Raw genomic sequence first — 27,192 nt, 5'->3', positions numbered from 1 at the left:
TCCTCACACATTTCTACACCTCACTGCCATATGCCATCTGTCCCCTTCTTCTCTTTACAAATGAATTTTCCTGGCTTATTCTCAGTCTCAGTTCCCCTATAACTTCAGCAGGGATTGACTCTGGCTTACTGTATTACAGAATCTGCTTCTAACTCTCCATGATCTTTCAGCTCTAGGGTGTATTACCTAAAAGGTAACAGCCATTCCATTCTATGAATTAGCTGGCTTTGGGTCAGATATCATCCCTACTCCAGGTTATGGGTTGCAAACATGGTATCCCAGACTGATCCCTCGGTCTCAAGCCATTGATGGGTGCAGGTTTTGATGGGGTCATTGATGGACAAAGTTCCCAGAAAAAATGGGCTATTACTGATGTGGACCCCCAAAATACATCTGCTACTCTGTAATGTATTTTATTTCTCTGAGTTTATATAAACGTGCTTTGATAAAATTTAATATGGCCCTGACCATTAAATCATCCTTTTCTATGACCAATTTCAAGATGATGGTATCGATTTCTGCCAAAATTCATATCATTTTCACATTACTAGCCAGCTTTGTTTGTCAGAATTGGGAATCAAGTAGAAATTTTCCTCACTGCTTCCTGTAACTTCTAAACTATGAAATTGTCAACAAGTCAACAATTTACCAGATGCTTTACTTCTGGCAGAATGACACTTTCAGCATATGTTCAACTAGAGTAGTAATGGTATTTCAGCAATCCTGTTTCTGTACTAAATTTCAGGAAAATATCACCCATATTATAGTCTGAGATTCTACAAGTCTATGCCCAGTTTTGAGACTATGGTATATGACAATCATGATATTACTTTGGTTTCTCCTTTCTCTTATCCTCTGGCAATTCTTTTTTGTTAGGTCTTACCCTGTTAGGTTCAGTTCAGTTCAGTCGCTCAGTCGTGTCTGACTCTTTGCATGGACTGCAGCACACCAGGCTTCCCTGTCCATCACTAACTCTCAGAGCTTGCCCAAATTCTTGTCCATCAAGTGGTGATGCCATCCAGTCATCTCATCCTTTATCATCTCCTTCTCCTCCCACCTTCAGTCTTTCCAGTCATCAGGGTCTTTTCCAATGAGTCAGTTCTTCACATCAGGTGGCCTAAATATTGGAGTTTCAGCTTCAGCATCAGTCCTTCTGATTGAATATTCAGGACTGATTTTTTTAGGATGGACTGGTTGGATCTCCTTGCAGTCCAAGGGACTCTCAAGTCTTCTGAAACACCACAGCTCAAAAGCATCAATTCTTCAGCATTCAGCTTTCCTTATAGTTCAACTCTCACATACATACATGACTACTGGAGAAACCACAGCTTTGACTAGATGGACCTTTGTCAGCAAAGTAATGTCCTTAGGTTTAGGTATCTTTATATGACTCTCAAGAGGGTTCAGTTCAGTTCAGTCGCTCAGTCGTGTCCGACTCTCTGCGACCCCATGACCTGCAGCACTCCAGGCCTCCCTGTCCTTCACCAACTCTCGGAGTTCACCCAAACTCATGTCCATCGAGTTGGTGATGCCATCCAGCCATCTCATCCTCTGTCGGCCCCTTTTCATCCTGACCCCAATCCCTCCCAGCATCAGAGTCTTTTCCAATGAGTTAACTCTTCACATGAGGTGGCCAAAGTATTGGAGTTTCAGCTTTAGCATCAGTCCTTCCAAAGAACATCCAGGACTGATCGCCTTTAGAATGGACTGGTTGGATTTCCTTGCAGTCCAAGGGACTCTCAAGAGTCTTCTCCAACACCACAGTTCAAAAGCATCAATTCTTCAGCGCTCAGCTTTCTTCACAGTCCAATTTTCACATCCATACATGACCACTGGAAAAACCATAGCCTTGTCAAGAGGGTTACGTTGTGGAAAAAAAAATCCCATTTAAATTCCATTTGATATGTTTAATTCTCTGGTAACAAGATGGATATCTGATATAACAAGACCTCACCATGATTTTCTAAATGCCCATTTTAAGAGGTCTTCCCTGGGCTTATAACATCTTTCCCATTGCCCTTCGCTCCAGAAATGTTAAATGATATCTTAAAGAATGGCTTGAAACTATCTTGTGATACTTCAGTGGTACTGATAAATATAATGGGTCAAAATTGGGTGTGCTCAATTTTACATATAGAAACATGCAGAAGGTGAAGTAACAGGTTCAGCCTTTGGATGTCATACTCAGGAGAAGCCTCTTTAAGCTTCGGTAGTGTGAACAGCTTGTTGGGTATGTGAAGAATGTACTGTGTAATTCTGAAATGAAATTAAACCACACTGAGTGAGCAGAATCACAGACAGCTGACATCAAGCTTTTTAATATTAGGGTCTCCAATTTCAACTTTACAAGTACAGGTGAACAGACATCCACCATGACCATCAACTTGTCACATACTGGTATAGCTATTATACATCTGTCTGATTTCTGGCAGAATAATTTTTCTCAACAAATTTGTCAAAATAGAAAAGCTATCTGTTGCTGATGACAGTAGAAAATTATAAAGAGAAGTATAGGGTCACCAGAAGACAACTAATAATTTGAGCAAATTTAGGGCTTTAGAAATAAATGATTTCTCCTGCTAATACTATTATTCTTGATTAGGCACATCTCTAAAAGACCGTGATGCTTCTCCTATAAAGACGCTTCTCCTATAAGATATAGTCATCAAAATACATGCTTTTTATTAAATAGGATTAATTTTATTTTGCCTGTAAATGTATTAGCCATAACCTATTGCAGTTTATGTATGGAGAGAGTAACATAGAAACTTACATTACCATATGTAAAATAGATAACCAATGGAAATTTGCTGTATGACTCAGAGAACTCAAACCAAGGCTCTGTAACAACCTAGGGGGGTTGGATGGGGAGGCAAGAGGGACGGAGGTTCAAGAGAGAGGGGACATAAGAATACCTATGGCTGATTCATGTTGATGTTTGGCAGAAACCAACACAATTCTGTAAAGCAATTATGCTTCAATTAAAAGATAAATTAATTTTAAAAAATAAATTAAATGACTCATACTTTACAAATAGTTTCTATCGGAATGATATCATTGAGTCCCCATAATAACTCTGTTAAATAGTTAGAGCACTTCTTATTGCTATCATTCAATATATGAAGATATTGAAAGACTTAAGAAATCACATAATTTTCTCAAAGTCATATGACTTGCTAGTGTGCAAAGTGACCAGAACCTTCCAGGTGTTCTGACTCCTGACACTTCACCACAGTACTGCATTTTCTTTTCTCTTAAACTCATCAAATCTCATCTAATGGTTATTCTCTTGGTCCAAAAAGGCTGCTCCAGCTCCTGCCTTCTCATTTGACCTCAGCCATAAAAGTAAAATATAAGATACCTGTTTACCATCATTGGTCAATATTTAGTCACGTGGGCCACATACAGTTAAGTATCGAGTAATATGTAGTCTTTTTTCTGGACAACCATGTGTCCTGCTTCCCTGTGGGCTTCCCTGGTGGCTCAGATGGTAAAGAATCTGCCTGTAATACAGGAGACATGGGTTCAATCCCTGTGTTGGGAAGTTCCCCTGAAGGAGGGCATGGCACCCCATTCCAGTATTCTTGCCTGGAGAATTCCATGGACAGAGGAGCCTGGCAGACTACAGTCCATGGGGTTGCAAAGAGCTGGACATGACTGAGCGACTAACACACACACACACACACACACGCACGCACGCACAAGCACACGCACACACACACACACACACAGATGTTCTGCTATAATTCAGGGGAATCTATTACCAAAAGAAGAAAAGAATAAATTTGGGGAGACGATTAAGTGTCTGTCATATAGTATATAGACAGAATTCCAAGCAGAAGTGGCCCCATGGTGAGTCTATATTTGGTGTGATATAATTTTAAAAGCAATGTTTTCTGGGGTTGACTTGGGCACTTCTAATGACTCCCAGAAGGTCTGCAAGCAATTTCTTTCCTGACACACAAGTAGGCTCACGTTAAAATGAGAGGGGCAGGTACATGAGAAGGAGGTGTTGTAGATGTTGTGTTAGAGCCCCTTCCAGAATAAAATAATTAAAGAACCTTAGCTCTCTGTATTTTTTTAATACCTCTAATCTCATGTTGCACCAAAACGATTGTGTTTGGAGCCCTTGGTCTCGGCTGCCAGTGTGAAATAAGATGTGTCACAGGGCAGTCAGCATCCTTCCATTAGTAGGACAGTTTCAAAAGAGAGAGCCAAGAGCCAAAAGACAAAGCCTAGTGAATAACGAAGGACAGAGAGGATAGGCAGAAACTGAGGAAAGAATCTATTCCATAGAAAAAACACAAGAAGGAAATGAACAGTCAAAGATGGTACATGACAGATAACATTTTTTTTTTTGTGGCTATATAGTATTTTTTTTAATTTTATTTTATTTTTAAACTTTACATAACTGTATTAGTTTAACATTTTTTGTTTCCTGGCGGCTTTCACCTTTCCTTTGGATTTTTGTTTCTCTCTGTTCCACATGCATTCACTCTCCCTCCTATTGTGATTTCTAATTTTTTTTTCCAGTGGATTTTGAATAATCTTACCTTGCATCTTTTAAATATGTCTGTATTGGTAGCCCTTTCATACTTTGCATATGTACATGTATAAAAAGAAAATCTGATGGCATCTCAAAAGGCAATGACTGACTTCATTCAATTAGAGTCAGGAAAACTGTGCTTCTCTTTAGGGAATTTCTCACGTAGCCCCAGTGACAAAGCACAAGAGCAATGGGTGAGATGAAATTCTTCCTTTTGCTTAGCCGCCAAGAGCCCTGGCCTGCCATTTCACAAAGCATTGCCTTTCCCACTCAGCAGGGTAAAGCAACAGCCCCCAGGGCAATCTTGTAATTATACACAGCTCTGTGGTATGCAGATTGAACTCATTTATCAACTCTTCACTTATCTAGGATGATTATTTTAAATACAGTGATATTCACTACCTTAAAAAAAAAAAAGTGGTCAGTTCTGCTAGTGGACTCAGTTTGGTCTGAATAAGGTTATAAACCTGAGTATACAGCTCAGCCCCCCCAGAAGAAGTAAGCGCTTTCCCCCAGCTCTGTCTTTCTCATTCTACAGCACAGATATCATTTGTTTCTAACGTGTTCTCATACATGAACAACCCCTCCTTAAACTTTCAGTGCTGGATTCCTTTAGATTATTCTCTCTCTGGAATTTCTAACACACTCTGAAGCCCATTGCTCTATCTCCCTCCAGGAATAATGATGTGAACAAGAACCTAGCTATACAGAGCTGCAGGAAGTTGTGCTTCCGGATCATATCTGGACTCCTGATGCCTCAGCCCCTCCCCTCTCCCCTACACCCCTACTTCTTCCACATGTGTTGGGAATTAAGGCTCGTTCCTTAATTCCTTCCTTCAGGCCTGGGTCCTGGACCCAGCATGGCTGCTGGCCTCCATTACTGCCTCCAATAAGGCCTTCTCCTACAGAATGAGCCAAGATGATGTGGCATTCCCAAGAATCTCTGGGTATTCTGACTTTCTCCCGATTCCCAGTTCCTCATCTTCCAACCGTATCTTCCATTCCACTGTGACCTAGCCCCAGGAACAGGATTCCAGCTTCAGGCCATCTGCTTAGTATTAACATTTTTTCAACCTAACGCCTGATCCTTTATAAGACGGGACCATCACTGAACTCCCCCTTGACAGAATACCAGGATGCCATCTTCCTCCTGCTTGTCTTCCAGAGTAGAATCCTGATGTTTACATACAGATTCCCCAGGGACCAGTGGCTCAACCTGCTGGCTGCTGACCCTCAATTACTGTGAGAAGATGAAATAAAGACAGTCCCTATTTGTTGGACATACACACCAGGTGCTATGCTAGGATTTGCTGTGTTAGTGGCAGAGGGTCCCCCACACAGTGGCTCTATCTTTGTTCCTGCTTACTTAAAAATGTGATACTGTACTCAAATAGTGTGTCGTGCCATCCTCCAGGAGATCTTCCCGACCCAGGGACTGAACCCATGTCTCTTACGTCTCCTGCAGTGGCAGGCAGGTTCTTTACCACTAGCACCACCTGGGAAGCCCAAGTTCAGTTCAGTTCAGTTCAGTCTCTCAGTTGTGTCTGACTCTTTGCAACACCATGAATTGCAGCACGTCAGGCCTCCCTATCCATCACCAACTCCCGGAGTTCACCCAGACTCATGTCCATCGACTCGGTGATGCCATCCAGCCATCTCATCCTCTGTCGGCCCCTTCTCCTCCTGCCCCCAATCCCTCCCAGCATCAGGGTCTTTTCCAATGAGTCAACTCTTTGCATGAGGGGGCCAAAGTGTTGGAGTTTCAGCTTCACCATCAGTCCTTCCAATGAACACCCAGGACTGATCGCCTTTAGAATGGACTGGTTGGATATCCTTGCAGTCCAAGGGACTCTCAAGAGTCTTCTCCAACACCACAGTTCAAAAGCATCAATTCTTCAGTGCTCAGCTTTCATCACAGTCCACCTCTCACATCCATACATGACCACTGGAAAAACCATATGTAGCTTTGACTAGATGGACCTTTGTTGGCAAAGTAATGTCTCTGCTTTTTAATATGCTGTCTAGGTTGGTCATAACTTTCCTTTCAAGGAGTAAGCGTCTTTTAATTTCATGGCTACAATCACCATCTGCAGTGATTTTGCAGCGCCCAAAAATAAAGTCTGACACTGTTTCCACTGTTTCCCCATCTATTTCCCATGAAGTGATGGGACAGATGCCATGATCTTAGTTTTCTGAATGTTGAGCTTTAAGCCAACTTTTTCACTCTCCACTTTCACTTTCATCAAGAGGCTTTTTAGTTCCTCTTCACTTTTTGCCTTAAGGGTGGTGTCATTTGCATATCTGAAGTTATTGACATTTTTCCCGCCAATCTTGATTCCAGCATGTGCTTCTTCCAGCCCAGCGTTTCTCATGATGTACTCTGCATGTAAGTTAAATAAGCAGGGTGACAATATACAGCCTCAACATACTCCTTTTCCTATTTGGAACCAGTCTGTTGTTCCATGTCCAGTTCTAACTGTTTCTTCCTGACCTGCATACAGATTTCTCAAGAGGCAGGTCAGGTGGTCTGGAATTCCCATCTCTTTCAGAATTTTCCACAGTTTATTGTGATCCACACAGTCAAGGGCTTTGGCATAGTCAATAAAGCAGAAATAGATGTTTTTCTGGAGCTCTCTTGCTTTTTCGATGATCCAGCAGATGTTGGCAATTTGATCTCTGGGAAGCCCAAGTACATATGTCATATATATACTTCATTTAGGCTAATTCAAGTATACATTCTCTCTCTAAAACATATAAAAAGACATTTCTTACATACTGTCTATATATTTACTCTCTATATTTTAATTTGTTCTCTATATTGTACATGTATAAACATATGTTATAAAATAATAAAAACCTCAGGTCCAGGGCAAATCATTACTGAATAGCATCCAAGCTACCAGATAGTACCTCTGGAGCACCTATCAGTCATGTCAAATCCCCATCCTACTTAGCCTGGGCCACTGGCAAATATTCTCAAGTCGTTGCTTCAGTCCCTTCCTACCAAATTCATGATACCTAGAATACAAAATGCCTGAGTCACCAGTTGACAATATACCAACAAGGGTATCATCTTATTTCATACACTGAGTGAAGCAGTGAACCAATTGGTTTGGATACCACTTATTCTTACTGGCCCTCAGAAAAGGAAAACGGTTAACATTTTGCAGCTAACCATTTGAACACTTCACTGGTAGACCCAGAATATTAATGACTACTCCTTTCTGGACAGCTAATTGCCATCAGTTTGAGCAAATCACCTAGCCCTTCTGGGCCTGAGTTTTCTTATACAAAGTGAGGTGGGTGAACCAGATGATCTTTCTTGTCCCTCCCAGCTCTAATATTCTGTAGTTCTCTCCATACACACACAAGACTTTCCCCACCATGTACCTGGCTTCTGTTGTTGCCCTGAGACAGGGCCCACAATTTCCTAGAGTGGTAGTGCCCAGCCTGATGGAAGTCCTCCAGCCCAGGCTGGATGCTCCCTCCACACCATGTCCTGAGGGTATTGTCTGATGTGGTCCTGGTGAGATCATGGATTTCCACACCATGGGGACACCCTATCTGGAATGGAACCCATGGCAGGTGTTGCTGGAAAGATGGCAGGTGTTGCTGGAGAGATTTACCTCTTTCCTGTCAAGGGGCAAGGGCATGATTCTTACATATTTTGGTTCCTTTATTTCACATTTCTTTGCACAAAGCTGAAAGAGAAAAGGTGGTAAGAGGGGAGAAGGAGGCCACAGAAAGATAAAATCTTAAAGAAAATTAGTCTGAATTTGCTTTTGGATAAAAGGTTGCTTCACAGTGGAAAAATTATGATAGATGTGTATAATGTTTCATCTCTAAAATTCTCAGACTATACGAGGTCAGGGGTAGAGCAAAGAGCTCCTGCATCCAGGCTTCTTTCCCTGTAACTCTGACCCAGGTCACTTGGATGAATCTGAAGACAAAACTTGATTGGACCATTTTCCTTCTCCTCTGCGTACAAGCTGCTTTGGGACCAGATGTTCTCTGACTTCTCTAACTTCTCTAACTAATCTCATCAAACTGACTTGATACACTGCTTTGCCTGGCCTTTAGCAGACCACCTCCTGGGACTGCCTAAAAGCAGATTAACTTCATGGTCCTTTTGAATTTGTAGCCAGATGAAATCCAGTTCAAGGAAACTGCAAAGGCAGCCTTTAAAGGGAAAAACAAAGGAGATTTGATGAAAGGGCAATCAGCTGTATGAGGAGCAGAGGAGACAAAGAAGAGGGAGTTGGTCACTGCTTTGGTTGACATTAAATGACTTCTAAGGAAAATAATGCCAAATGAACACCTCCTGTACATGGCATCCAGTCCATGGGCATCTCTCCCACGAGGCCTCCCCAGATTCATATCTTCTTCTGCAAACTCCTGGAGCCTAGAAATAATCTTTCTGTCTCCCAGCTCATATTCTCTCAGGGCACTGCCTACTGGTAGACTTTCTATCATTATAGTATTTCCTTCTAGACATACGGATAGCCAAAAACACATGAAAAGATGCTCAACATCACTAATTATCAGAGAAATGCAAATCAAAACTTCAATTTGATATCACCTCACACTGGTCAGAATAACCACCATCAAAAAGTGTACAAACAAATGCTGGAGAGGGTGTAGAGAGAAGGGAACTCTTCTACCTGCTGGTGGAAATGTATATTGGTACAGCCAATGTTCTCCAATATGGAGAACAGTATGGCGGTTCCTTTAAAAACTAAAAACAGAACTATTATGTGATCCTGCAATCCCACTCCTGGGCATGTATCCAGAGAAAACCACAATTTGAAAAGATACATGTACCCCAATGTTCATCGCAGAACTATTTACAATAGTCAAGACATGGAAGCAACCTGAATGTCCATCACAGAGGAATGGATAAAGAAGGTGTGGTACATATGTACAGTGGAATATTACTCCGCCATAAAAAAGAGTCAAATCATGCCATTTGCAGAAACTTGGATGAACCTAGAGATGAGCATACTAAGTGAAGTAAGTCAGACACAAACATCGTATGATATCACTCAGGTGGAATCTAATTTTTAAAAATGATGTAAATGAATTTATTCACAAAACAGAAACAGATTCACAGATTTTGAAAACAAACTTATGGTTGGTTACCAAAGTAGAAATGCAGGGGGGAGGGATAAATTAGAAGTTTGAGATTAATATATACACACTACTATATAAAATAGATAATGAGCAAGAAGGAACTCTGCTTAATATTCTGTAATAATCTAAATGGGAAAGGAATTTTAAAAAGATTAGATACTTGTGCATGTATAACTGAATCACTATGCTGGGCACCGGAAATTAACACAACATTGCACATCAACTCTGCTCAAATATTCACTTTAAAAATGAATGAATAAACAATATCCCCTTCTAGACTGTAAGTTCCTTAATAGAAAGTATTCCCTGGGACTCCTTATATAACTTGTAAATAATATAAATTATATAAATAATATATAAATAATGTAAATTAATATAAATATAATATATAAATTAAAAAATTTAGCTACACATAAATAAAATCTTGCAGAGTGTCTGGAATACAGTAAGAATTTGATAACTATTTGGCAAAATAAAGAGATGGAGGATGAATGATACATTCTCTGAGTCTGCTTCTGACCCCCTTACTATTCTCTCATCATATGAGCTTTTGTTTTTTCTTATAGGATAATTTACCAAAAAAGGGAAAAAAAGAAATCCTAAAAGAAGGGCTACATGACAGCTGTCTTTGTTGGCTCAGGCTGCTATCACAAAATACCATAGATTGGGTGGCTTAAACACAGATACTAATTTTCTCCGAGTTCCAGAGGCTGGAATCTGAGATCAGGGCACCAGCATGGTTGGGTTCTGATGAGAACTCTCTTCCTGATTTGGAAAAGGGCACCTTCTTGCTGTGTGTTCACCTGGCCTTTCCTCAGTGCATAATGTTACGAGGGAGGGTGCTCTCTTCCTCTTCTCAGAAGAGCGCCAATTCCATCACGGGGGCCTCAAGACCTCATCTGAACCTAATTACTTTCCAAGGCCCCCACCTCCTGATGCCATCACATTGTGAGTTAGGGTTTCAATGTATGAACTTGGGGGGAGACAGAACATTCAGCCCATAACGACTTCAACCACGGCCACTTTCCCGCTGCTGCTCCTCCTCTGCTCATCTCTTACACTTAAAGAATGTAAACAGAGCAAGCGGCTGGGGGGTGGGAGGGCAGTGCTAGCTCACCTATCTCCCTTGTGTGTTCCGTGCAGCAGTTACCCTCCTGCAAGCATCTCTCCACTGGAAGATTAGAAGTACAAGAAGACGAGCCTCCTTGCTGACCTGAATTGAATTGTGGCAGCTGATAAGGCAAGGCAGCTCTGGGGCCCGCAGCTGGAGGTTGGTTAGGGAAGAGCTGGGAGCTGCTCCTGCTTCCCCAGCATCCCTGAGCACACAATCTGCTAGATTATTGACAATGCTGAGTGATGTGGATGGCATTTATTAGTTTTCAATAGCTGCTATAAAATGAACTTCACGCCATCTGCAAAATTAGGATTCAGAAGCAGCCCTGGATATTAAAATATTTGTGGCTGCCTCTGCTATTATACAAGATTTTACATTTTATAGGCTCCCCATGGGACCAGGAATAAGCAGCAGTACAATGAATGAATGATCAAAAAATTATGTGTGGAAGGGGAAATAGTTTTTCTATACAGAGAGTCAGAAGCTAAATGGGGTTTCACATTCTCCTGTCACTATTATTAGGACATTAATAGCAAAAATAATATAACAAAATTCATGAGGAAGATTTTTTTTCGCAAGATGAATATACAGCTCTATGTATAACAGAGACAGAGCAAGTGATGAGCTTCCTCTCTCTTCTGTCCCACTGTACCATGGAGCTTGTCTAACTATTCAAGAGCATCCTATAGTATTCTCTGCAACAGAGTAAATGTTTTGATCAAAAGAATTCTGTAGAAACCATTCCAAGGCCTTATTCTAATGCCACCAATTTTTTAGCATAATTACTGTATGTGTCACTTTCTCTTTAGCCCACATTCCCACTGCAGATACCATCACAGCATGATTCAAAGATGTAAATCAGAGCCAGTTACTATCAATATGAATTCCCCAGGCATCGCAGTGTGACTCCCGAACCCTGGCTGGACAGAACCATCACCCTTTTAAATGAGTGGTGCTCATTTTGGTACTGACCCTGGGGCAAGATCAATGGTAGAGGGACGAGCCCCTGATTCTGGTTCAATTTCAAGAAAACTGTAGTTCTCACATTGGTCTGAAAAGTTGCCTCCCATTTCCCTCCTTCCTCAGGCCCTTAGAGACAGCACAGAGGAAAGCTTGTCTCTCATCTTCTCCAGCAAGGAAGTATTATGTCAGCCCATGCTTATATATGATGCCTGTGATCAGGCCTGATGCCTCAGAACAAGTCAGAGTGTGATTCTGACAGTAATCAGTCTGCGTGCCCTAGCCTTTCAGGGCCAACCCTCAAACCAAGTCTCGGAAATGGACACACTCGGAAAGAGGAAGCAATGGGTTAAAAAGATGAATATTTGCATGATGTGACGGCTCAGGACGAGGCCATCACTCTAGCTCTCATTCCCTCTTCCAATCTGCTCTTTTCTTCCAATCACACTTCCACATCAATCAAGCCAGGCCTGGGGACGCCAGCCTCTCAGGCTTTGCCTTTGAAATGATGCTTGTGCTGATGGCGGTCAGAGCCCTAAGAGGCCATTCCCTGAAGTATCGCTGAACGGAAACATAATCCGAAAGATAGAAAGGCTTTGGCCTGCTACTCTATATTAGAGCAAAAATAATCATGGTAATAGCTTGCATTTTCCTTGATACCTTTCATTCAATAATATCCAGCAATTTGTACGTGAGTAATTAAGAAAACACCCTTTTGTGGTAAGTTACTAATTCAGCTCCCATTTTAAAGAGGGACAGAAAGAAGCTTAATGATTTATCCCCAGGGGAGACCAGAGTAGGTAGCAGAAGCACAGGGTATGCAGTGATTTGTAGCATAAGATCTCTCGTGTATGTCTCTAATCCTTAATATTGGGCTCACAAAATTGCTTCAGAGCAGAGTTAGTCTTAAGTCTCTGGGGTGGTGTTGCTGTGTTCCATTCATGAGCTGCCTGGTTCTGCCATGGAAGCAGCTGCATTTCATAGCTGTTAGTGAATATTTTTGTACTCTCCTTTCATCACATGATGTATGTCATTCCTCTCACTGGCGTTTCCAATCACTGAAAGCAGCACAACCATAGAATGAATTGGAGCGCTGTAATTTTCCCCCCTCATTGATGTAAGGGGAGGGAAAGAGGAGATGGGGAGGGGAATGCGCAAGGTGGACGGTTCTTTCAAATCTCCCAACCACAGCACAATCCTATGCTTCTTAAAGGACTGCTAATTCAAGTTCCCTCGTCTCTCCAATTGTCTGTCTTCCGCCAGTCTCTTCAATAAGCCCTGGATGCTTCTCTTCTAAGAAAAGCAAGCCATAGACCAAGAAGGTACCACATCACCTGGGTGACCAGGGCACAGGGCCTGGGTCTCTGCCTGCCTGCACCTAGAGATGGGATTCTTGGGCGGTAGTGGTCATTATTTGTTATTATCCTTTTCATGCTGGGATGCTGTGTATCAAGGCTGTTGTAACTGGAAAATATGTCATTAAATTTCTATCTCGTTCATGTAAAATTTAAGCTGACAAAGGGAAAAAGACAATTACTAGATTGCTTTTAAATGCATTTTTCATTTTGAGGCCAGCCAAGAACTTGGAGAATATTGGTTGTAGGTATGCAATTTCTTTGTAAAATCGACAGAACTTGAAGATGGAAGATGGAATTTATGGTTGTTATTAAAATGGTTGCTGGGGTTCTCAAAGGTAACTGTGAGTTGTGTTCTTAAATAACTTCAATAATTATAGCAGTAATTAGCACAGGTAGGCACACTTGAAAGTATAACATGCAAGTAGATAAATATACTAGCAGCTATATAAATGAAGCATTCTGCAAACATAAACTGCTATATAAATGCTAATTAATTACATAAGTAGGCATACAAGATGGGACGGTTATTCATATTACTGCAAAGATAAACAGGCAGTGCATCTGACAGCTAGGCTTCTCCCTCCTCCCACCTCCAGCCTCCTAACAATGGTAAGCCCCAGTTAGGGAAGGTGGGAGGGAGCTCTGTGCCTCCACTGTCCAACTTGCCAGCTGCAAGGGCTACTGACTGCTTCAAGTGTGGTCAGTCCCAAATGAGATGCAATGCAAGACTAAGACAGACACCAGATTTTGAAGGCTTAGTTTGAAGGAAAAAAAAAGAAGGCAGAATGTCCCATTAATAATGTTTGTATTGATTCCAATGGAAATGATACTATTTTGGATCTCGGGTTAAACATAATATATTAAGAAAATTAATTTTACCTGTTTCTCTTTACTTTTGAAATAAGCCACTAGAAAATGGAAAATTATATTTGTAGCTCACATCTGCAGTCTAAAGTATGCTCTCACTCAACAGTTTTGCTCTGGACTATTAAACCTGTATATAACTGGCAATATATGCATCCCTTTTTTGGCATCACAACCCCTGTGGGTCACCAGGCTCAGGAGACTTTTTAAATGCTCTTCCATTTGTAGAGATATTTATCTTTCAAGGCAGTTAGTGCTCATCTGGTTCAACCTCATCATGACTGTCATTGACCAATTAGGGATCCAAAGCCCAGAGAGAAAATGAATTTGTCTGGATGGCATAAACTCGAGAGACTGACCCAGGACTACAAAATGTCCTCTGGCCAGACGCACTCCTCGTAGAGGTACTACCAGGGCTTGAGAACTAGAGGACACCATAGGGCTGGGTAAAAGTCACAAGTCAAGCTAGCAAACTATGAAATACAATCTCTTCCCCTCCCAAGCTAAGCATACCTTCCTAACAATCCAGTGGGCCAGGTTCCATGTTAGAATTCTGAGATTTCTCTGGTTCCCCAGACTATGACCTGGAAGAGAGTGGCCAGCTCCAGAGAGACATCGTCATTGAATCTGCAGATTCCTCTCCCAAGGCAGAGACACAGCTGAGAAGAATTCCAGAGCTGGGTCTTCTAAAGCATGGCTGAGCAGGGCACCCCATGCTAGCGTTGCAGGGCACTCCTCCTGGCCTGACTCCCATTCTGCCTTTGTGTCCATGTTACAACACTTCCTTCTGCACAACTTAACAGACATCTAACCTTGTTTCATCCCAATAATAATTATTACTCCTGACAAAGGAGGGCATTCTTGGGTCTCAGGACACAGCAAAAAAGAGTTGAGGTGCTAATTTCCTTGGGACATTCAGATCTCATTGCTTCTCCTCTGTCACCCTTACAAACACATACATACACATATGCACACATGCACTGAGACACACACACACCATACGCATATACAGACACACCCAGACAACCCTTTAAGTGGAGTCAGGAACCCTCCAGAAGGCAGAGTAATCATTCTCTTTCCTGTCATTTGTTTGTTTGTTTGTTTAGAAACACTGGAACTGTGCTGATTTGCATGATGTTTTCATAAATTTGCATCCCACACTGAAGAGGCCCTCTCTCTTTAGCATCCCACACTACTGTGGAAATGTGGCCAGCTTTCCCTGTGTTGCAAAGAAACACAAAGGAAAGCTTTATTTCTGCAAACATTTATTACAATGAGGCTTTTAAATGCCTCAGAACATAGGAGGATTTTGTTTTAATAAAAGTACCATTGTGAGGAATGTTTATAAAGCCATCCCTTTCTTATTGTGGTCACTGAGCAGCTTGGAAGCATGAGAGCAGGTGACAAGGGAGACGCAGAACGTCCTGCTCTGGGAAGGATATTTTTAAATGATCCATCTGGGACAGTGCTGAGAAATTCCCTCTGGATTTCTGTCTTCTGAGCCTCTGAAATTCTGCTTGCCCAGTGGTTTGCATATGAGAACTCCCAAGGGATACTGCCATATCACTGAGGACCTCTGTCCACCCAGCCTGGCTCAGTGCTCCTTGGTCCCTAAGTGGGGCTCAGACAACTGTGTAAGCTGTGTTACGTGCCTGCTCAGGCTTCATATTTTTGCAACAGTGACTACACTATATATATATGGCCACCTGAACCTAATTATTCAAAAGAATTAATAAAAAGGTCTTCAACGGCCCTGTACATGAATGTGATAACAAAGAGTCTTGCTGAAAATTAGATCATGCATGCACAAACCCCACGGACTCTCTCACATAATGGCCTTGCCCATGTGCACTCCCCTCCCTCTCCCAACCCAGTAAGTCATCCATTTGCCTTTGCCATGTTCCTTCCGCCTTCTGATGACAAGATAGTCACAGAATTAAAAGCCCAGAGAATGAGGTGGGCAAGGGACCCAGGACCTCATTGGCTCTCCAGCCGCTGCACACAGAATGGCCAAAATAGAAAATGGAGGAAATGACAGCTTACCAAGGGAAGGGAGAAACACGGAGAGGAAAAGTATAACACAAAGAGAGTGACTGTCCTCCTGGCCACTGCTCTGGGCGCTGACATGGCCTCAGGGTCCTGAGTGACAGATTTCTTTCCTGGGAAGGAGTGGGAAGTTCCACAGGACTGGGACTCGGGCCAACCCAGGGAGCTCCTATCTCTTGCCACAAGAGGCTATGTGGTCTTGGCCAGTTGCTTAGTCTCTCAACCTGAATTTCAGAATCTCTAAACTGGGATAATGATATTGTAAGTATCCTGTTTAGAGAATAATAGAATGAAATCATTTCATACATTATTTTTGAGAGAAACCCATGTTGGACTTGTATGAAACTGTATCCTTCAGACTTTACATTGCTTCTCACAGAGTGAAAAAAGAATGCCGACTGCAGGGTATTTTTTGTTTCTTTTTTTAAAAGTCAATCCATGAACACTTCTAGACCTTCTAGTGTGTGTTCAACCAGCACCAGGTAAATTATGATATGCAGAGTTACCAGCTGCCCTATCTCTTCCAGGCCTCCCCAGGCCCCCCAGCCCAGGTCTGCTTCTAAGGCCCCGTTACATCATTTTCAAATACCGAAAATGGTGACTCGACTGCTCTTGTCAGGTCTCTGGTCATTCCCACCCTCGTGACCAAATCCAACAGACACTTTGTTCTCATCTCACGTGGCGGTATCCTCTTTTCTGGAGCACTCTCCTCGCTTGGCTTTTGTTATCTCTCTCTCTCTCCTGACTTTCCGCATCTCAGTGGATCTTTCCTTTTTCTCCACTGTGGTCTCTGTCTCTTCTCTGTTTCACATGTGACTATTACTCAGGGCTCAGTTCTATTCTCCCTCTGTTCTTGCCTCCGTTCCTTCCTTCCTTTTCTGAATATGCTCGCCCCAGGTGGTCTCATCATTCCCAATGTTTAATTCTAAGGATATGCTAATGAGTACAAAATTTATAATTATACCCCATACTTCTCAGAGATCCATGCTTATGTATCCAACTTCCTATGTGGCGTTCTTGAGTATACCAGAAACCTCTCAATTGTAATATTTTTTTAACATTTTTGAAACAAAAGTCTTTGTTTCTGGTCCCCAAACTTGCCTTTACATGTTCCCATATAAGTACCCAGCACCTAAAGCAAAACCAACAGCCTATGCAGTTTTGGCCAGTTGGCTTAGTCTTTCAACTTGAATTTCTGTATCTCTAAACTCGAAGAGCAAACTCATTAGGGAAAAACCCTGGTGCTGGGAAAGATTGAAGGCAGGAGGCAAAAGGGATGACAGAGGATGAGATGGTTGGATGGCATCACTGACTCAATGGACATGAGTCTGAACAAACTCTGGGAGATGGTGAAGCACAGGGAAGCCTGGAGTGCTGCAGTCCATGGGGTCGCAAAGAGCGGACACGACTCAGCAACCGAACAACAACAAAGGCAAAACCATGGGTTCATTCTCGATTCTCCACTTCTGCACTGTCAGTATCCACCCTTGGAGCAAATCCTATAGAACCAGCCTGAAAAATGTGTCATGACCCTGTCCGTCTCCCCCACCACCAGCCCAGGCCAGAACACCATCATCTCTCACTGATCTCTCTACTTTCAACTTTTTTTCATCATTTAACTCCATCCTTTCTCCGCACAGCAGGAAAGTAAATTACAATGTAAATTTGATCAACACTACACAAAACATTACACAAAAATTGGATCATGTCATTCCTCCACTTAAAACTCCTTAATGGCTTTCTATTTCACCTGGAACAGAATCCAGTTTCTTTACTATAGACTCTTGGGCCCAGCGTGACCTGGTCTCTGTCCATCTTTCCCACCTCATCTCATGTCAGGCCCTCCCCATGGCTCAGTGATTTCTAGCCACACTGATCTCTCAGTTACACAAACATACACAGCAGTTTTTCCTCCACACTGTAGCATTTCTCTCTCACTTTTGCATTTGTTTAAATGCTATGTCCTCAGGAGACCTCCTCCAACAACTCAATTTAAAAGCAGATTGCTCCCACATGCTTTCTTTATGTTCTACCTTAGCTCTTTCTTTGTTCCTTGTCACAATATTTTTTTCTATGAAACTTCTGTCTCATCTGTGTCCTGCAAAATGTGAGCACCATGGAGGCAAGAATGGACCACACTGAGCTTGTTCCCCATTGTGTTGTCACTGCTTAGCACGGTGGGAATGAGGGGAGGAAAAAGTGAAAAACTTAAATCTTAATAATATTATCAAGAGCTTTCATAATCCTTTTCCTCAAGTTGTAGTTCCAGCTTGATTTTAAGACTTTGGACACACTTGAGATATCTATTCCTGTGAAAACTCCTAAATAGCCGAGTGGTAGTTTCCAGCCTCTTGCAGGCCACATTCAGATGTACAGGAATTAGACCCTCCAGAAAATGAAGTTGACATGATGTATGTCTAATCTGACTTCTTTGTGAAAACAATGTTCCCCAAGTAGCTTTTTGTAGCAATAACTGTCAACCCAACAAGTAATTAACTTAAATAGGGTAATTTTATAAATTATTGTCTACATCAGTATACTTCTAAGCATAAAAATGTGCACTTTAAATAACAGCTGAAGGACAAGGACCATAAATTAGACTGTCCCAAGAAAACCAGGAAAAGATGCCCTAACATTAAAAGACATGCTCATTCACTGTGTGGTTCAGATCTTCCCAGAGCTTACAAATAAACAAGTTAATATAATGGTTAATCACAAAATTATATTCATAATGATATGAACCAATACCCTACTCTACAAAATTCTTACATTTTTCTCCACAATTATGATCTATTTTGTATGACAACAAATTAGCAGGTAAAGGAACCCATTTATAAATATGAAGGGACCCAGAAGGATGTCTTTGGGGAGGATTTGATAAGTATCTTTCAGGAGATATTTAAAGATTTTTAGTCTCTGGACAGACGCCTTTTTGATAAACCAATGACAATAATGTTCACTGAACCCTTACCATACCCCATATCAAGTGTAAAAAATCTACTTCATATTTTCAACTAAAGGAATACACATAAGGACACTGAGGTTCAGAGGTTTTCCCAAGATCACAAAATAGGGAGCCCCAAAGCCAGGCTCACCCCTAGATATGCCTTCTCCAAGGCCTATATTCTTCACCATTGTTTGCCTCTAAGACTATTTGTAGTCCTGACTTCTTTTTCTTGTTGTAATTTAGACACCAGACTCTGTACTCCCATCCACACTGTGATGCTCTTCTTGCATTTGACAGGGGGCTCCTTCCTGTGCTGTGATGAAAACTCACCAGGGTATCTCTGGCAGAATGCCTAGGGACTGCAAGGGGCTGAGAGCTGCCTGTCTATACCTGCCTAGAGGAAATGAACCAGAAAGTGTTACAGCTGAAAGGGATCTTGGATACTTCACAGTTCCTTCCCCTTGCTTTATACATGAGAAAATCAGGAAGATGAGTTGACTCACCCGAAGTCACACAGCCAAAAGCCAGAAGCGGAACCCAGGTCTCCTGACTCCCAGTCCAATATTCAGTGGTACAGAAATAATATATGGAATATAGGATCTTTAGAAAATGTTTCCATATAAATGTTTTATACACTGTAAATAATATATATATATTTAGAAAATCAATGTAAATATTTTATAGGCTGTAGCACAACTGTCAAGTTTGGAATTAAATCTGTGGTTCTGGAGCAGTGCCGCACACACACAATATGATACAATACACTGAGGTCTGGGCAGCCATCCCTACATTGTGTCTGCATTTTCCTAGACTGGCAGAAATCAGGCTGCACAGCCAGCTGCCTCCTCGGCCCTCACATTCTCAATTGTACAACTGCCAGGGGAGTGCAGTCCATGGGAAAAGGGGCTGAGCAGAGACTGCACATCCTAGAGATTTTTGCAGCTATCCCCAGATAGTAAAAGCTCTGGCCACCCTAAGACCCATGCTAGAAAAAGCCAGAGAAGCCCAGACCTCCCAGGTCACTCTGGGGTGCTGCTCCACTGCTTTCCTCTAAGAAACCATGAGGCTCGGGCTAGGAACATGCTAGCCAGACAACAAATACCCATGGAGCACACAGGGAGCCAGTGTAGACCTAGGATCAGAAATCTTTCCTGATGTTCTGCTCTGCCCACAGTCTATGGGATCCTGAAGGCCACTGTGGAGCAGGTAAGGAACTCCAACGGGAGTGGATTTTGCGTCAGATGAGTAAGATGAGGACTTAGATTCAGAATTAGAAACTAAAGACCTGAAAACATGTTATGCTTCTTACATAGTTGAACATGTGGAGTAAAACTTTAGGCTTTTTATGCCGATAAAGTGAAAATTTAAATTCCTTTTGATCTTTTTGGTTAACTCTCATCTCTAGAAAAAAAAAAAAAAAAACAACTTCTAAAGATGCCGGGAGCCGGCATATTGCATATTGAGTGCATATTGAATATTGAGTGCAGCACTTTCCACAGCATCATCTTTCAGGATCTGGAATAGCTCAACTGGAATTCTATCACTGCCGGGAGCCAGCGTGAGGAACTCCGCCCATGACAAAGGTCATGAGGAAGGAGGCTTGGCATACGCAAAGGCGGGATCGAGCCTCAGGAGTCCCCCTGGAAATTCTCGAGCATCTACCTCCCAAACCAGAATCTGCCTACTTTCTGCTTTGTGCTTTCACCTACACCTCTGACTTTACAGGGGGCTGTCCCCCACTACCTCTCTCTGAAAAAAAGAGTTAGCTTACAGCTCCAGTTAATAATTCCTGGGTGTGACAGTGTTTCAACCTACAAACTCCTTTGGAAATCCTCTAGCCTGCCTGAATGGGTTTTTCCGGCCACATGTGATTGTTCAGAGCCTCCCAACTGTGAGAGGCAGGAGATGTTCTAAACTGCCTAAACACAGATTCCTTTGAGTAGTTAAAAGATTGATTAGAAATTGTATTGGTGAAGGGTTTTTCACTTGTTGGGCCAATGTTTGCTGCTAAGTCTCCATACTCCTTACCTACTGTGTCCTTGGCAGTGTATTGATTGATATAATGGGTGTATAGAAATGTAAAATGCAGCTTTGTCCAATGCTTTTTTGGAGGCTGGTGCCTGACTTTGGAATAATCACCTTTAGAGAAAAATAAGTTTCTTAAAATGTTAACAGGCCTCCGGGCCAGAAGATGATGTCAATCACCTGAACTTTTGCATATGATAAGTTTGCAGGAAGAAAGCCTGGCTTGCTGCATGACTCTACCCCTTCCCCCATTATCCTCTATGCATAACTTAAGGTATAAAAACTACTTTGGAAAATAAAGTGCGGGCCTTGTTCACCAAAACTTGGTCTCCCCATGTCACTCTCTCTCCCAAATTCCAGCTGAGTCTCCATCTGGAGCGCGGAACCCACCATGCTTGCTAATTATGCCTGGGCTTCTAAGATCCGACCGGGGAGGCCTCAGTGTCTCCTCTCCTTCGGGAGAATGGAAGGACGCCTGCGGCCTATGAAAGTGGTGCAAACTTCTTGTCTTGAAGTTTTATTGGTCTCCTGCGTAAACCAAGCTACTCAGCCTCTTTTCTCCACTGAATTTTCCTACTGAGCTATCCTTATTTCAGCCGCTTTTCTCCACTGAATTTCCTCACTGAGCTATCCTTATTCTATTACTCTTTGTATCCTTAATTAAAGTGTAATTAAGCAGTTGTTTCCTGACCCTCGCCTATGCCGTCTCTCCTTCGAATACCCTGGATCAGCTGGGGCTGGACCCCGGCATAAAGCTTTGTGACATGATCAAGAAATCATTAAAATATAGTCCCTAGAACCCTGGAAATTAAGTTTTATGTGGAACACTTGAAACTGTCAAATTGTATCCAAATTTTAACTTTTAAAAAGATCTTTCTTACAACTTTCCTTATATTCTCTCTTCTGTGGGCTGAATTGCATTCCCCCAAATTCATATGTTGAAGCCCTAGCCCCCAATATATTAGAACATGATTGTATTTGGAGTTGGGGCCTCTGAAGAGGTAGTTAAGGTAAAATGGAACCATTAGAGTGGGCTCTAACCCTGTCTGACTGATGTCTTTATAAGAAGACGTTTGGTCACAGGGATACCTCTGCACGCAGGAAAGATCATGTGAGGATCAGTGAGAAGGTATCCATCTCTAAGCCAAAAAGAGAGGTCTCAGAGGAAACCAAACCATGAACTAGACTTCCAGCCTCCAAAACTAGAAAAAAAGTATCACCAGTCTGTGATACTTCATTATACCAGTCAAACAAACTAACACACCACTCCCAGTGTCCCCTCAGAATGAAATGCAAGGACCTAAACCACTAGATCTAGTAACATGTTCTATTAATGAACATACTGTGTTGGTTACATTTATATTAGTACTCTGCTCTTGACCTAGTAACAATTTTGAAATAGATTATAATGGAATCACATCTTATTTCTATGTATCAGTAGAGTTTAAATATGTATTAACACCAATAAACTACACATACGTTTATTCAGAAGTTACTCATAGACACCCAGAACTAAAAAGCATGCATCAGATACTATGATTCTGCACCTAAGTGTACAGGTACCACTTCCCTCTATGAGGAAGCGGGTAGAACTTTCACAGATCTGGGCAGTTTTGTCTTTCAGGGATCATTGCTTCTTCCCCTTCCTCAGGTTAATGCTACCTTTCCTGGCCTCTAGAGTATAGTCAACTCTTGGTTCTTAGTCAAGATTTACCAGCTTATGTATTCACCATAGGAAAAAAATACAGTGATATAAATTAACAACAACAAAAAAATCTATGTTTCAGGACAGATCAACTGTTTGAAACTATATTCCAAAGATGCAGGGCCACTGCCTCCCCAACTAACTGTAAACACTCCTATCTGCTGGAATCCCCGTGTTTCCACCCGTGCACAGGGAAGGAAGCAAGCAGCACAGGGTCTGAGTAGCAGAAACTTGGGAGTTCCCACCAACTGTAAACTCATGTGAGTGCACTGTCCCTTTCTTTGATTTTTTTGGGTCAACCAAAGGATTTTTTTTTTCTTACATATAAAAAACACTTTATTGAGGTTTGATTGACATGTAAAAAGCTCTACCCAGGAAACCATCAAGGCTGAAAACGTATCCATCCTCTCCTAAAGTTTCCTCCCACTCAGTTTGTATTATTGTTATTATTTTATGGTAAGAATACTTAATATAAGATCTGTGTTGTGCTGTGCTTAGTTGCTCAGTCATGTCTGACTCTTCGCAACCCCATGGACTGCAGCCCGCCAGGCTCCTCTGTCCATGGAGATTCTCCAGGCAAAAATGCTAGAGTGCGTTGCCATGCCCTCCTCCAGGGGATCTTCTCAACCCCAGGATCAAACCCAGGTCTCCTGCATTGCAGTTGGATTCTTTATCGACTGAGCCACCAGGAAGCCCAATATAAGATCTACCTCCTTAGCAAATTTTAAGTATACAAAAGAATATTGTTAACTAAGTCACAATCAGATCAGATCAGATCAGATCAGTCGCTCAGTCGTGTCCGACTCTTTGCGACCCCATGAATTGCAGCACGCCAGGCCTCCCTGTCCATCACCAACTTCCAGAGTTCACTAAGACTCACGTCCATCGAGTCAGTGATGCCATCCAGCCATCTCATCCTCTGTCGTCCCCTTCTCCTCCTTAATCTCCAGATTTACTTGTATAACTGAAACTTTGCACCCTTTAACTGTCATATTTTCATTTCCTTCTCTTCCCAGCTCCTGGCAACCACCATTCTACTCTGCTTCTATGACTGACTATTTTAGGAGGATTCTTAACTACCTGCTTCTCCCATTTTAATCTGAGATTCGAGAAAAAGAGAAGAATGCTCTGTAGAGCAAGACTTGAGTTTTGCTGCAAAAAAACCCAAGATCTGGAGTTTTGATTTAATGTTAGAACCAGACTTACAGAGAGTGGATGGGGAGTAAAAGCCACTGAAGCAACTGACATTAAGAAGTTGGGTAATTTACCTTCAGAGCTGTGCAGCTTGACTGTGATGCATGGGATCTGGGGTATGAGACACTAGGCAATGACACACGGCACGGCTGCCCGACTGAGAGGTGCTGAACGACAGCAGTAGCATGGGGCAGAAGCTGCTAGCAAAAACAAGATCAAGATGGCATTGCACTTCATCACCTAGACCATCTGCTGGACAGCTTAGAAGGCAAAGGACCATTTGCTAAGTGACAAACTGATGTCATCTTGTTCTAATGTTCAACGAAAGAACTCTGCCAAGCAGCAGACAATAACGAGACTATTTTACCACTTTTCATTAAGCAATCTGTGATATTTTGAGTCCCCTAAGTATTATGCTTGCATTATTTTTATACTTAGATAACATCTATAAAACACAAAATGTGTCCCTAAATATTAGATGTCATTTTAAGTAAATTGGTGTTCATTAAGTCCATTACAGACAAAGTTTTGCCTGGATTTGTTTAGCTGCTATTGGGGGTTGTCTATGACGCTTTGCACTTTTCCTGCATTTAACCTCTCATGCACATTACCTCAAACACCTGACAGCTGATGGTACACAGGTACATCTCATGATGATAACCACAGCTCGGACTTGACATTAGAGCTGGACCACCTGGAGCCAATAGATGGTCTGCACATTTCAACACAGAAGCCAAGCCCATAGAAATTTCACAGACACCCCCGCCCCCAGACATTCCTTTATCTTTGTCTTTGGAAGATGTACAGTTACTCTGCCATAAATGAATATTTCTTCAGGAGAGGCTGGCTTTGTCTCACTGTTCTGATCAGTATTTCTGTTAGTCTCTCTCTCTCTCTCATACACACACACACACACACAAATGATAACTTCCTATACAGGATGCTTTGACTTGATCTCCACATTCTACCATTGTCTTTATCATGAAGATATCTATGCATAGATTATAATATTAGATTTATACATGGTCTTCTTAGGGGAAGCACACCGACTGGAACCATCCACCCTGGCCAGGCACGATAGTAACCATTTGCATGCGTTGTTTTACAACAGGAGGTCCTGGTAAGGAACACAGAACAATAAGCCACCACTAACCTGAAGAATTCAGGAAAAGTCAAAAGGAGCCACCATGTGTCCAACCACCTCCCAGAATCCTTCTTGCAGGCATCCCTCTTGGCTGAGCAATGGGTGCACCACCAGGAAGGACTATGAGTCAGAATGATTGGCAAAAAACATCCGGGAAACTAATCCCATCACCATAAAACCTCAAACTGTGAGCCATGTGGCAGAGCAGTTCTCCTGGGTCCCCTTACCTTACTGTTCTCCACCCAGACGTCCCTTCCCAATAAAGTCTCTTGCTTTGTCAGCATGGGACTCTAGTATCCATATGCTCATGCTACTAAGAGGGCCTCCTCTACAGCTCTGCAACTTCCTAGAATATTCTAGCAATTTCTTCACCAGGTTTTTTATTTCACTGACAAAATGGACGTTATTGAGTGAAGAGTTATAGGACTGGTGAAAAGCTGAATTCCAATAACCTCACACATTCAATGTGGTAGCTTCAAAAGCAGCAGGAGTATCAGAAGATATGACTATGTTAAGTCCTACAAATTGCCCTCAGCAAGCTCTTGTCTAGGCAGACTGCCTTCTTCTTCTGCTTCTGTTTACTTCAGGAAAAGTCTCTCAGTTTCAGAACTACAGGGATGAAAGTAACAAGTATAGAACTCATTCAAATTACCTCCAAGTGTGGGTCTGTTTTGGACCAAGATCCAGTCCCATCACATTCAGTAGCATGCCAATAATCTTCAGGAGTGATTAGCCCACCTGTGCTTGTTGGCTTTGAACAGGTACCTCATCTCAGCACCAGATATCTAGTCAGGGGAGCAGACTGTCACCAAAACCATTCTTCATTGCAAGGGTCAGCAAACTTCTCTGTAAACAGACAGACAGTAAATACTGTAGGCTTTGTGGGCCATGTGGTCTCAACTTCTCAGTTATTTCATCACAGAGCAAAACCAGGCACAGACAAAACAAAAGCAAACAAGCATGGCTGGGTTACAGTAAAAACGTACTGAAATTTGATTATCACAGAGTTTCCAGGTGCCCTGACTTATTCTTCTTATTTTGACTTTTTTCAACTATTAAGAAGTATGAAAACCTTACTCAGTGCACTGCCTATACAAAACCATCCCAAGCTACCAAAACACAAGCAACCGACTGGGACACACAGAGCCCCCCTATGCAAAGTCTACCCAGCTCTCCCAAGAGTCATATGACTTCCCCTGGGGCATCATGTTTGGCTTGGCAGGCTTGCTGGAGGAGGGAGATTTTACTGATCTTTCTTTACTGTGCGACAACGAGCATCTCATTACAGAGCAGACATCCAGGGATGAGATAAGCAGGTTAGAGTTCCTGGTAGGAAGGAATGCTCCATCCCCCAATTCTTGTAGTCAGTGTCCCTGACAGCATGACTACTGGCACAGGGTTGCTCATCTGCCAGACAAGGTTTCCATGAATTGTGGATGATATTAATGAGCATCTTTGCAAAAGCTCCCTGTACTGTATGCCAAGAAATAATCTTCATCCTGACAGTAGCAATTAGCAATGAATGTTCTCTCTCTTTACTTTTAAAAGATTGGTGTTTGAAGCCAATATGTGTTTTATAGATTAGCTATCTTTTGCTACAAGAAACAAAGGTGGCTAAGAGTGATCTATATGTTGATCTCAAATTTTCATTTATTCCCTTTGAGAATTTCAGCCAATGTTTTCTTACTATTGGAGAGGGCAATGGCAACCCACTCCAGTACTCTTGCCTGGAGGGTCCCATGGATGGAGGAGCCTGGTAGGCTGCAGTCCATGGGGTCGCTAGGAGTCGGACACGACTGAGTGATATCACTTTCACTTTTCACTTCCATGCATTGAAGAAGGAAATGACAACCCACTCCAGTGTTCTTGCATGGAGAATCCCAGGGCTGGAGAAACCTGGTGGGCTGCCGTCTATGGGGTCGCACAGAGTCGGACACAACTGAAGTGACTCAGCAGCAGCAGCAGCAGTTCCTTACTATAGCAGAGGACGAAAGAGGGGTTTCTATTTCTTCTCTCTTAGTAAGTGGCATAGAAAGTGTTAGTCACTTAGTCGTGTCCAACTTTTTGCAACCCCATGGACTGTAAGCCCACCAGGCTCCTCTGTCCATGGCATTCTCCAAGCAAGAATACTGCAGTGAGTTGCCATTCCCTTCTCCGGG

The 27,192-nt window shown here is 42.3% G+C and overlaps 1 long non-coding RNA gene across 4 annotated transcripts in view; it reads right to left on the bottom strand.

The window, feature by feature from the left end:
• The window catches only part of LOC129632874 (uncharacterized), a 268,709-nt gene that overhangs the window by 64,706 nt on the left and 176,811 nt on the right, over nt 1-27,192 (bottom strand). For all 4 annotated transcript variants that reach the window (XR_008704719.1, XR_008704720.1, XR_008704718.1 and 1 more), the window contains exon 4: nt 25,686-25,879. This is a non-coding gene — a long non-coding RNA (uncharacterized LOC129632874). The remainder of the gene's footprint in view (nt 1-25,685; nt 25,880-27,192) is intronic.

The sequence above is a fragment of the Bubalus kerabau genome, chromosome 18, assembly GCF_029407905.1.
Source record: "Bubalus kerabau isolate K-KA32 ecotype Philippines breed swamp buffalo chromosome 18, PCC_UOA_SB_1v2, whole genome shotgun sequence".
NCBI classification, from domain to species: domain Eukaryota; kingdom Metazoa; phylum Chordata; class Mammalia; order Artiodactyla; family Bovidae; genus Bubalus; species Bubalus kerabau.
Note: the sequence above shows the minus strand (reverse complement) of the source record. Positions and strands in the feature narration are given on the sequence as shown.